Source organism: Hippocampus bargibanti, linkage group LG09, assembly GCF_051943395.1.
Source record: "Hippocampus bargibanti isolate YZ-2025 linkage group LG09, ASM5194339v1, whole genome shotgun sequence".
Classification (NCBI taxonomy): Eukaryota; Metazoa; Chordata; class Actinopteri; order Syngnathiformes; family Syngnathidae; genus Hippocampus; species Hippocampus bargibanti.
Window position 1 is genome coordinate 5,567,891 of NC_142742.1, and position 12,734 is coordinate 5,580,624.

Genomic DNA, 12,734 nt, shown 5'->3' on the forward strand with positions numbered 1-12,734 from the left:
GATGCTCAGGATTCTTTATTTCTGATTTCTAGACTACACAGCAGGTGATTTACGCTAGTCGGCTGAGTGCCTGTTTAAGAGCCACTCCTGGTGGGGGGTAAGGGGAAGGGGGGCAAGGTTGCAGGTAAACATTTAGAGAGCCTCACTAGTGACCCGTGGCTCCGGGATGCACAGTGATTTTTTTTTCAGGGAAAAAAAGGGGGGAGATTCCATTACTGTTGACACATCGAGTTAATCTTGTGTGTTTGCACAAACCTTGGAACGAAAAGGATTCCTTGTGGGCTTGGAGGCATTCCTTCAACGGGGGCCGAACAGCTCCGGCGTCTTGTGTTATTGTACAGATCACGCTCTCTAAATATCTCACGTACAAAGAGGCCGCCGCGGGAGCTGCGAGGAAAAACAATCGGAAAATGAGGAAAGGTGGTTTTTTTTTGTAATTACCGGATTTTACGGATGATAAGGCGCAGAGGATGATAATGGCAGACATTCCTAGCTGGCCAGCGACCTATTTTTTTCTGCGGGTGAGCAGCGGCGGCCACATGCGCCAGCGTTCACTCAGAAGTAACTCGGGTGGATACAGGGCTGGCTGGCTAGTTGATAGAGAGCTGGTGGATAACAAATAGCTGCCTCTTCTTTCGCGGCGGCCATCTTGAAGTCAAAATAAATAATATTACACAACATAAAATACACATACAGTTTTCAATCTTATATTGGGGGCTTTTAGGTGCATATTTTCAATAGTTTTTTAAATCCAACCAATGTATCCACTTTGAATTGTTCAGTTGAGAAATTGCGCAGAAAATAAACTCCTCCTCCGTCTGCTGCCTCTTCTCAGAGACTCCTACTTGGTGATCTATCTGTCTTTTTCAAAGGCGCACTCACTGATAGGATGGAGTAAGACCACTCACGCAGTTTGCACCATAAATATCGAGTGACATCAAACCAAACCGGCCCGACTGATGGCATATACAAGTCACTGCGCTGGCCGCTGATGACAAAAACTCATGACTACCCACTTCCAGTTTGTCGTAACGGTGCGCTCAGAAATAAAGAAGTGCTTTGGATGAAGTCTTGGGGTAGTTTGCAGGGTTCTTCAAACATGTGCTAATATATATTTCCATTAGTCAAGGAAGGGGAGTAAAAGAAGCTATTTTCATAAAAGAGCAAAATCCTTCACTAAATCGCCATGGTGGGGTGAGGTTCAATTTGGATCGTTCGTACAACAGACTGCTTAGGCAACATAGGCTTAGTTATGCTGATGAGGTGATACCAGTGCAAATGGGAGAATCAGGCTAGTCGTAGACCTCATGCTCATGCAGGACAATAAAAGTAATCAGTGGAGCCGCAGGGAGTAGTCCTCTGCTCCCACCAACCTGAGAGCAGGGACCAATCATATCAGAGTCCAGCACCATCTGGATTGTAGGGATAGATATAGGGCTGAAACTGCCAGCAAAAGACTTTAATTCGCTGATGAAGCATCTTGGATAAGAAGAGAAACGTCCGACACCTTCAAAGAAGTACAGATGACGGCTGAAGAAACCTTTTCATCGATGGACCACTCCTGTACGTCTGAGTGCTTACACAGACGTCAAGGTGCATTGGTTGATTAAAATGATTTCATGGAGTGATTCACAATTTCAACGTGACCGTGCACCTGGACACCCAAACAGGACATGACAATATTCCGGATTTTCGTGTTTCCTGTCATTGATAAACTGTGAAAAAAACCAAAGTGGTGTTTTAAAATGGTGATAAATAGGAAGTGATTCAAGCATAAATACAACACTGCTTACTGTTGCCAAAGGTGATTAGCACATGATCATTCATAATTAAAAAAAAACAAAAACAAAATAAAGCTTCCATGCTGCATCACATTATTTTTATCCCAGACAGTTTGTTTTTTTTCCGGGCTTGACAGGTGTTATCCTGTTTTCATGTCGTGCCTGTTCCACATGTGAGCATTGTTTCATTTTGTGGGAAAGCTTGCGGATAACGAAGGTATTTTGGTCAGGAGCTATTATGAGTCACTCAAGGAGGAGGAGGAATCTCCAGATATTGTGTGTATGGTGCAGCTTTGCGGCATGTCGTTGAAGGGATCTGTAACCTTCGGGTTGATGATGAGTCTTTTGTTTTCCCCATTGGAAAAGGTTGGTGTTTGGAATACAATTTACGGATGGCAATTACAGTACAGTGGTTAAAAGCTTACAGAGAGGACACCCACCCTGTGAAGTCAGAAATGGTTTTTTTCTCCTTTTGAGATTTCCACACAAGCCATCTGTACACTTGCTACAAAAAGCTATCAACCCAGCTAAACAGAACAGAATTGATGAGGAACTAGGTAAAATTATCGCAGAGAAAGCACCTACAAGGGATCATTCCTCAAGATGGTGAAAGAAGAAGGCTACGTTCCTCACCAAGTGTTTAATGCTGATGAAACCGGCCACTCCATTCCATTAAACCATCAACGACCATCACAAAGGTAAATAAACCGACTTTATTATACAGTACCGTTAATTTCTTTAATTATAATACCATAGCACATTTATGATACATAAAATAAGGTATATTTTTCCTAGTTTTAAGGCTTAGAAAATTAGAAAGTAGAAAATTATGTTTTATGGGGACCTGGGAACGGATTATTCTCATTTTAATGGTTTCCTATGGGAAATTAATTCTTGGGATACACACTTTTCGCCTTAAACACTCTGGGAACCAATTAAGTTCGTAAGACAAGGAATCACTGTATACACACACACACACACACACACACACACACACACACACACACACACACACACACACACACACACACACACACACACGCACGCACGCATGCACGCACACACACACACACACACACACACACACACACACACACACACACACACACACACACACACACACACACACACACACACACATATATATATATATATATATGTTTTTAATTTACTGCTTGTACTATACAGTGCACTAACAATTAACAAACATGCCCAAATGACATGACCGCTAGGCCGAAACCTTTTTCTCAGAATACCAGCCCAGTAAAATAACTGAGTCCTGTCAGCTAATATAACACCTGGACCACAGCAGGAGAAAGGCTATCAGAGGAAATTGTTGAGTGTTTGTTTGAGATAAAATTTCATCATGTCCACAAGCTTGCAGTCACTCATCTCAGTCTGTAAAAACAGCGCGCGGAGTGAGTTATCGCCATCTGTGTCAGTATCGGTGGTGAAAAGGGTGTGTTTTTTTCTTTTGTATGAGGAGAAAACGGTTGTATCGTGGACGCCCCGCAGTCGGCGAGCAGGTTGTAACTCACGCCTTTGGGCCAGCGTTCACTAAAGTTCCATTAAGAGGACCCACATGTGGAGCACATTGAGGAGTTGCTATAAGTGGTGGTTTGGCCACAGCTATTAAACAGACAAATGAGATCTTTTCTACTTGTAGAACCACTCTTTTAAAGGACAACCGCCGTCTCCCGACAAGTTGTGTCCATAATTTGTAAAATGGCTTCAAATGACTTCTACTGAGCGTATTTTACAAAGATTCCACCGCATATAGCTATATTTTACGCGCTGAATATTCAGGAAGTCTTTTTGAGTTGGTGACAAGTCCGTACATGACGTCACTGAAGGAACGCCCCTGACCGAAAAAAAGACACATTGTAGCAGTCCTTCCATCACGTCAATGTATTTTGCTGTAATTGTTTGGTCTGAAAACCTCGTGTTGCACCAAAAAGCTGCCAGAAGACGGCGACCAAGCTTCATGGAAGGAATTTATAAGCCCGCTATATAATTTTATTCGGCCCGCAAAAGCAAATTAAACTTGTGAAATTCCATGATGCTTGCTAAAGTCCGAACCAAAATTTCAAATGGTCATATGTAAACCACAATAACAGTCATTATGTTTTACATTAAATTTGAAAACTAGTACTGTATTTTTCGGTGTATAAGGCGCACCGCAGTATAAGGCGCAGCCCCAATGAATGGTGTATTTTCAACTTTTTCATTATATAAGGTGCAACTTATTAATGAATAAAAACAGTTTAGTTTAGTTTTCAATTATAATATAGAAATGTTTTACAAAAATATAAGACGCGCACACCGCATTAAAAGATGCGACAGTTCACTTAGCCCTCCGTATTTTCCAGTGTATAAGGCACACCGGGGTATAAGCGAACCCCCAATAAATGGTGTATTTTCAAATGTTTTCCATATATAGGGCGCACCTTCAATGAATGAAAAACGTTTCTAAAATGTAAGGCACACCACATTATAAGGCTCTACAGTAGAGGCTGGGATTATGCACTACTTCTTCTACTTTGGATGTAGTCGGTGGGTGTTATATATTATAATATTTGCAACAGTTTGCCTGTTGTGGCTCAATATTACTTCACATATTAGGCGCACCTGCATATAAGGGGCAGGGTCATCTTTGGAAGAAAATCAAGGCTTTTGGGTATACCTTATACACCGGAAAATATGGTACCAAAGTTTTGCTTGTCATAAAAACGACCAAAAATCCCAAAGTTGATCAAATGCAAAATATCAATTACTGTCTTTTCTGGACTATAACGCACAATGCGCAACTTCATTGAATGACATGTTTTTTTTTAGGTTTTCCAGCTTTAAAAAAAATTGAAGGATTTTAGCTGCACCTTATAGTGCTGAAAATATGGTAAAATTCTACTGAATAGAAAAATACAAAGTATCAAAAGAAAAACCAAGAGTAAAAGTCTGCCAAGAAAAAACAAACACATGCACAGCATACAATGCATACACAATGCATACAATTGCATACAATGACCCGACGCCGAATGGTCGTGCCGGGAGTCCTTTTGACTGCCACTGATTTGAACGACCAGCACCTGCGAGGCTTCAGGCAGGGCTGACAGCGCTGCCGGTTGGTCGGCAATCCAAACATGGCAGTCTGATCGGAACGACCAGCACCTGTGCAGGTGCAGGCGGGGCCGAAAGGGCCACCCGTTGGTCGCCAACCAGATCATGAAGACGACAAGTCATGAACATGACATGCTTAATAAATTCAAGGACAGTGCTACTCCCCAATGTATTCATTCTACATGCGGGCCAGACGTTATTGATTTTATAACGGAGCCTGCTGGCCGGATGAAAATTGACTACGAGCCGCATTTGGCCCCCGGGCCGGACTTTGGACATGTCTATTAAAGACTCCTGACAAATAGTTACATTGACCGCCACTGACTTTTTGTACGTCTCCGTGAATTAAACCAATCAGCAAGATACAATTTGAACATGGCATTTGGTCGCCGCGATTTATTTGTGCTGAGTGCTCAAATATGTTAATCCTTCCTCTGGGGGCCACTAAGGATATCAACCTTGGTAAACTGATCACAAGACACACATTTTTTTTCAGTCCAAATGACAAGGGTGGATTTCAATATGAATCTAACTGGATCTGACTGCTTGTTCTGACGTAACTGTTGACTGTTATTGGATTCTTCATAAAAGAGCAGGAGTAACTCATTCACTGCCAGACGTGAAAAAAAATGTGTCCACTCCAGTGCCAGGGTTTTTGTCATTGTCATTCGAATTCCAGGACCCATAGAATATTGAGTTTTAGGACTACATAGACATTCAATGCAGCATAAGAAACGTTAGATTCTCTTCGATGAAAAGCTTTCTTCAGCCATCTTCTGTACTTCTTTGAAAGAAGTACAGACCACTCCTGTACGACAGAGCTTACACAGATGTATTAGATTCTCTTCTTTCATTAGAAAAAAACAAATTAATTCCTAAATTATATGGGTCTGGAGTTATATGAGCTTGAAATGAGGGTACCTGTCCAAAATACAATGCAACACATACATATTGGTTTAAATACTGATTTAACAACAGCTGAAGCTAGAACAAAGCGTTTACATGGGGAAAAAAAATGAAATTCTGCCCTCTTGTGGAAGGGAGAAAACATTGCCAGAGGCCATGGCCAGCGCTTTGTCAGCACTCAAACAAGAAAAAACAAAACTCGAACAAATATTTTCAATTCCCGTATAAATTGGTGAATGGCGGTGAATGAGTTCAAAGCATATTTAGCATTGATAACAATCACACAAATACTGATTTTTCTTTTCAAGAAAACACTGCGGGGGAGATTTAATGTAAAGTCGGAGAGACAAAATAACTAATATCAGGAGAGGAGTACGAAGGAAATGTAAAGTAGGGCGTAGCGTATTGAGGTGAAGTTCATCAATGCGCGGGTGTTTACTCAAATGGCAGACATGCAAATTGCACACAAAGATTTATTTGTACGTGTTGAAATACATCCACTGAAATACCGGAGCTTGTCGAACAAGGGAAATGGGAGCAGAGCAAGGGGAACGGGGGCGTCGGGTCAGAGTTCTAAGGGAAGTTAATAACTTGGAATAATAAATAATCAAGTGGGAGTGATGGGAATTTGGCAGCCGTGCCATTTACCGGCATCATCGGTCAAAACTGTGCGATGATCATTTGCTTTATGCGGCTACTGTGCACTTGCTGGGACAGACGCCCTGTCTCATCATGCGTGACAATGTGTACGTTATGTGCCTTGCCATGGAGGGTCTGCTCTTGAAGTGTTTCTGCCTGAGTGGGGGTGTGTGGTGAAGGGGAAAGGCAACCGATCCCAGATGGTGTTATGCCCAGAGAGGAGAGACAATTGAGGACCACCAGAGTGGATAAAACAGTGAACCTGGTCATGCAGTATGAACATGTCGCATGTTGTGGGTGATATACTGACTTGAAAATTTTAAATTGCAAAATAAAACATGTAGTCGGCTGTTTGCACTGTAAAATAGACAAACTAACAAAACGCAATGCAACAAAACACAAAATAAAAATAAAAATAAAAATAAAAATAAAAATAAAAAGAAAAATAGAAAAAGAAATAAAAAAAAAGAAAAAGAAAAAGAAAAAGAAAAATAAAAAGAAAAAGAAAAAGAAAAAGAAAAAAAGAAAATAAAAATAAAAATAAAAATAAAAATAAAAATAAAAATAAAAATAAAAATAAAAATAAAAATAAAAATAAAAATAAAGCTTAAACTTAAACTTAAACAATACACTTACAATTAAAATTAAAATTAAAATTAAAATTAAAATTAAATAAACAAAACACAATAAAATAAAAAAATGGTGACAACAATTGTAAGAAAAAAAATGCTAAATAAGAAAAATAAAATATCTGTGTCTTATTGTCCTCCACAGGGTGAAATGACCTCAGGTCAAACAGTCTATTGTCTATAATGTAGTTTTCGGAAATCATCAATACTACACAAAAACACAAAAATATAACAGCATGATAGTGTGCCACGTGAATTGTCTGGACAAGTCAGAAACAATATTTATTGACAGTCACTTAATTTGACAAAAATAGAACAATAAATTACAAGGCTTCAATAAGCTGTTTCACCTCATCAAAACACTTGAAGTAGCAATACATTTTTCCCCAATAATTGAACAGCCAAACTTTGCCGGGCTCGACTCACATGCATCACTAGCATTGCCCACACATCAAGCATTTCAGGTGGCAAGGTGGTCCACACATCAAGCATTTCAGGTGGCAAGGTGGACATGAGCATCATATTTCGGAAAGCTTATGAAATTTAAAACACATTCGTACAAACATTCAGGACAGAGATGCTATCGTATCAAATAAGCACATATGACAACTAAAACAACCCCCCCCCCCCCCAAACAAGCTCTCATTACAAAAAATCCATACTTTTCCCTTCAATATGAAGAGATGCCCGGCAAAGCTCCATAACAGATCCAAAACACCCATTACGCAATAACCATCTGTGATGAAGCACATGGCATCTAATCATTTTGCTGGGTCTGTGATATCCCAAAAATATCAAACATGATTACAAGCATGATTGATTTCAGCCCGTACCAAAAAATAATTAGAGAAATGACTCTTTGGTGAGTGTGTTCGATCTCCACAGGTCAGGGAGGGAAAAAAATCCTGATTGAAAACGTGTGTTAGCATTGGTAAAATCAACAAAACCGGCAAAAAAGGGGTCACTTGGAGTAGATGTGAAGGGTTTGGGTGTAGGGAGGGGGTTGAGAAGGTATCGAGATAAGCTTTGAACTGGGATGGAAAAGACTAGTGTTGAATGAACACAGACCACTCACGGGCGCCCCACACCCCAAGCCGTGAAGCAGCATTAATCACGGGAAAATAAACAGAGCCGAGTCCCCACAGGCTTCAAGGTAAGAAGACTGTAGCAGTGAGGCCTATGTGAGATATGGACTATCCCATCTCGGGCATTTTGTTGTGGATTGGATGAACCTTTATTGGTCTCACAGTGGATAAATCTACATTTTAAAGCAGCAGAGTGATGAGAGTAAGAGGAAAGGAAGAAGTAGAAAAACAAAAGACAGGAGCTGCTGTCAAGGCAGCCACAAACTAAATAACAAATAATGTGACACAGCACAAAAGACACAGACAGTCATTCAATCTTCAGCTCTTTATGCACTCTCTTTGTTGTACGAAGCAGTTCTAGATTAAAGAGGAGTGGATCAAAGCGTCCTTTTCACCATCGGATCAAGGACATCACAGTGAAATGTGCACATTTGCTACAAGCTAAATGTTGAAAGCAAATACAAAGCTGTAGCATGCATTGACAAAAAGAGAATGTCTCAAATCTCCTGTCCCACGTAAATCTGCTTCAATTCCAAGCCGCGATTATTGTCTTCTAATTTTTAAAACTAGTTAGTCACCATTTTTTGTGCGCTGTGTATATAATATGGGGGGAATTAAACATTTATATGGTTTCCCAAAAATTCATAACGACCAACCCGAGGGAAACCATAACTGACAATAATTATTTCGACACCCCTGTATATCATGTAACCTCATATATGCTGCCTAATGTCCTCTAAAAGGGTAAATATGTATTTTATAATGTGTGTAACGGTGGCCTAAAGCAAACACGAAGGTGTAGCATCCATTGATGATAATAGATTGTCACATCTCCTGTCCCACGTAAATCCACTTCAATTCCAAGCCGCGACAGTTCCACATATGCATTGGTGCTCTGCGCTGACGCTCAATTCTTCTCATTTCGGGCTACTCAAACCATGCATCCATTCAGCCGCACCGATCTTTCCGCTGAACAAAGCGGGGCTGGGAAAATGCTACTTTTTTGGATCGTATTTGTTTTAATCAGTGAGATTCTAAAGCTCATTCAGCTGATTTTTCTTGTCCGGGTCAATGCGACACTGCGTGAAGGAGTCACACACTAAGCTTGTTGCTCTGGAAAACTGCCAAGTAGGTCCAAGAACTTCGCTCATGCATGGTGAGCCTCCGAGGAGTGAGCACGCTCCGTCCGGGGGACTCCGTCCTAATCTCTGAAATTGAGGGAATTTTCCCATCCAGATGAGAAGCAGATGTCTGTCTTTTTCGGTCAAGCTCTCGTGATGTCGCACTGCCTCTGTTTCTGGACCCTTGGTTCTCTGAGTATAACCTGGACCTCTATCCCCTCGGGGACAGGAACGGAACATGAGCACCATGGGAAGGGTGGCTGTCCCTCGGGAGATGACGAAGGAGATTATTTTTTTTTTTAGATCCACTGCCTTTAGGTACTGCACTAAGAGTGCATGGAGCCAGTCCAAAAGCTTGTAACTTTATCATGGAAATACACAAACAAGTCAATTTGAAAAAATAAAATAAAATAAAACGTCATGTTCCCGCACTGGCGAGCTGGTTTAGGTGGTCTGCAGCAGCTAACGCTGGACCGTCTTGTTCCCAGCATTGATCCAGGGTGGGACTTTTTACTCTTGGCAACGAAATTAAGTCAGGAAGGCTCAAACATAAGAAGTTCAGTCACTCCCTCTCTCATCATTCTTCAGTTGAAGTGCTTTGGGATTGCTTCATGCACCTGCCGCTCCCCTGAGCAACCATACCGGACTGCAAGAATCAAGACCAGAGCGCGGAAAATCAGAATCAGTATGTAGAACACAAAAGGAATGTGTCTCCGGTAAAACACGTTGCACTAGTATCATCAGAAGAAAAATTGAGAAAAAAAATCCGACCTGACCCTCCACACCCTGCCCAACCAACTTTTCCAGCGACAAATTTACACTCAAAGCAATAGAATCTCGGACAGCAAATGAGAAGGAAATGGACCAGCAGACAAGCAGGTTCAAGGACAGTTTCTGCCACCAGGCAGTCAGGAGACTCAACTCCCTCCCAGCCCTTCCCCCCTGCCCCTTCCCACTGCGACACTCACCGAACTCTGAGTACACAATGTATTACATTGATGAGAAGGTTTCTTCAGCCGTCAGCTGTACTTCTTTGAAGGTGTCGAACGTAAACACTAGCAACAGAGGAGACAAGACTGACTGGCTATCCCGAGACAGCGGAGATATAAGGCTTATACGGATGCCTGCAAAATGTCGAACTTGCCATACTATCATCAAAGATAAGCATGTTGGTATGCAATTGTTTGGCTAACTGGAATTGCAGGGTGGCCTAATGGCTTAGGAGATGATTCTGCAACTCAAGACTGGAGGTGAAACACCGAATCCCGAGTTACATTTGTTCCTGACACCCCAACAGTGGTAAGTAACCAGTGAGGGAGTAATAACGAATTACCCAAGGTTCAACATCGGGTTCCCTGTAGCTCTCTTGGGGACATTGTAACAAAAAATGCTGCAAACTATATGTTGCATCTCATTTAAATTGCTAATAGTTGTATCTAAAAATTGGACGACGTCGTGAAAACTAAGACATTTTAGGAGCATCAGAGCAGAGCTCCGATGCGTATGAGGAACCGTCGCGGCTTGGAATTGACGCGGATTTACGTGTGACAGGATATGAGACAATCTCTTTTTGTCAATGGATGCTACAGCTTCGTGTTTGCTTTCAACATTTAGCTTGTAGCAGACGTGCACATTCCACCATAACTTTCTGTTATCCACTGGTGGAAGAGACGCTTTGATCCTCGATTCTTTCATCTAGAATTGCTTCATATAACAAATAACGTGTAGAAAGTGCTTAAGATTGAATGACTGTGTCTTTGTGTTGTCCGATTATTCTGTTATTTTGTTTTTTTAACTTCAAGATAGCGCTGCGAGAGTGGCTGCCTTTACAGCAGGTCCTGTATTTAGTGTTTCTACTTCTTCCTTTCCTTTCCTTTTCCTTTCATCACTTCACTGCTGTGAAATGTAAATGTCTCCACTGCGAGACTAATAAAGGCTAATGCAATCCAATCTAATGCAATGTCATCAGAAAATCATCAGTGTTTCATGAATTGTGGATTTCTTTGGCCATTAACAAATTGTTGACCCCAATTTTGTGTAACGAAACAGCAAGGCAGTACCGCTGTATATGCTGCCTGACTGCTTTTATATGTGGCTTGACATAAAAAATAAAATTATAATACTACAACGGAAAATGCCTCTTTGTCTATTCTCACATGCTTTTTCCGACAAAGGAAACATCAATTAATTTCAAATTCAATATAATTCCAACTCTTGCTAGCGTACGAATATTTAGTTTTGCAACGATGCATTAGACGTCGTAAGTGTCATTAAGGAAATACACAGCTTCACTCAGTATAATGGGGAAACGGTGTGTGAATACCTACATCCTGAACACTTGAAGCCCTAATCTACTGCTTGTTATCACTGTGTGTGTGTGTGTGCTTGAATGCGTGTGTGTGTGTGTTTGTGTGTGTGTGTGTGTGTGTGTGTGTGCATGTGTGTGTGTGCCCTCAAATTGCCTCTGGGCTCTTTTTGATCCCAGGTCGAAATCTCTGAAAACACAGGGCCACAGAATGTAAATAGGGCCTTATTAAGACTGCAGCTCTGCTGTCGTAATATCACCCGGTGACCTTCAGCCGCGACTTGAGTCCTCAGTATGGGCGCAGCGCGCCAGTCATTAAATAGAATTATCATCAACGCTGTCCAATAGCTTTTGATAGGTTTGATTTTTAATTGACCTGCGCGGGTAGTCGCTTCACACTATGTTGAGATAAACCGTCAAAACAGTTTAAAAAGGTGACCTTATAATAAGTGATTTTAACATCGCTCCAATTGGAATTGAAACCAAAACTCGGTGGTTTCCCAAAGGCCTGTCTCACACGCACGCTGTTGAATTATAAAAAGCTTCTTGTTTTATGTTTTTTTTTTTCTCCCTCGCCGTTGATTTTGCCAACAATTCAATGTTCATTGCTTTTGGATAGGATTGGATTAGCTTTACTAGTTTCACAGAGGAGAAATTGACATTTCACAGCAGCAAGGTGATGAAAGTAATAGGAAAGGAAAGGAAGAAGTAGAACAACAAAATACAGGAGCTGCTGTAAAGGCAGCCACTCTCTTGGCGCCATCTTTAAGTCAAAATAACCAATTAATATGACAACACAAAGACACAGCCATTCGATCTTAAGCACTTTTCTGTCCCCTCTTTGTTGTATGAAGCAGTTCCAGATGAAAGAGGAGAGGATCAAAGTGTCCTTTTCACCAGTAGATCAGGGACGTCATGGTGAAATGTGCACGTCTGCTACAAGCTAAATGTTGAAAGCAAACACGAAGCTGTAGCATCCATTGACAAAAAGAGATTGTCTCACATCTGTCCCACGTAAATCTACTTCAATTCCAAGCTGCGACAGTTCCATATACGCATCGGCACGCTACATGCTTACATGCACAAAAACAAGCACAATTACCCCAGAGCTGTCCTGCGATAACAGTCAACTGGCACTGACATTCCTCCCA

At 41.2% G+C, this 12,734-nt stretch overlaps 1 long non-coding RNA gene across 1 annotated transcript in view; it reads right to left on the minus strand.

Annotated features, from left to right (window-relative positions):
• Positions 1–290: 290 nt before the first annotated feature.
• Positions 291–12,734, minus strand: part of LOC148893434 (uncharacterized) — a 39,174-nt gene continuing 26,730 nt past the window's right edge. Inside the window, exon 4 of the long non-coding RNA XR_016116060.1 lies at positions 291–387. This is a non-coding gene — a long non-coding RNA (uncharacterized LOC148893434). The remainder of the gene's footprint in view (positions 388–12,734) is intronic.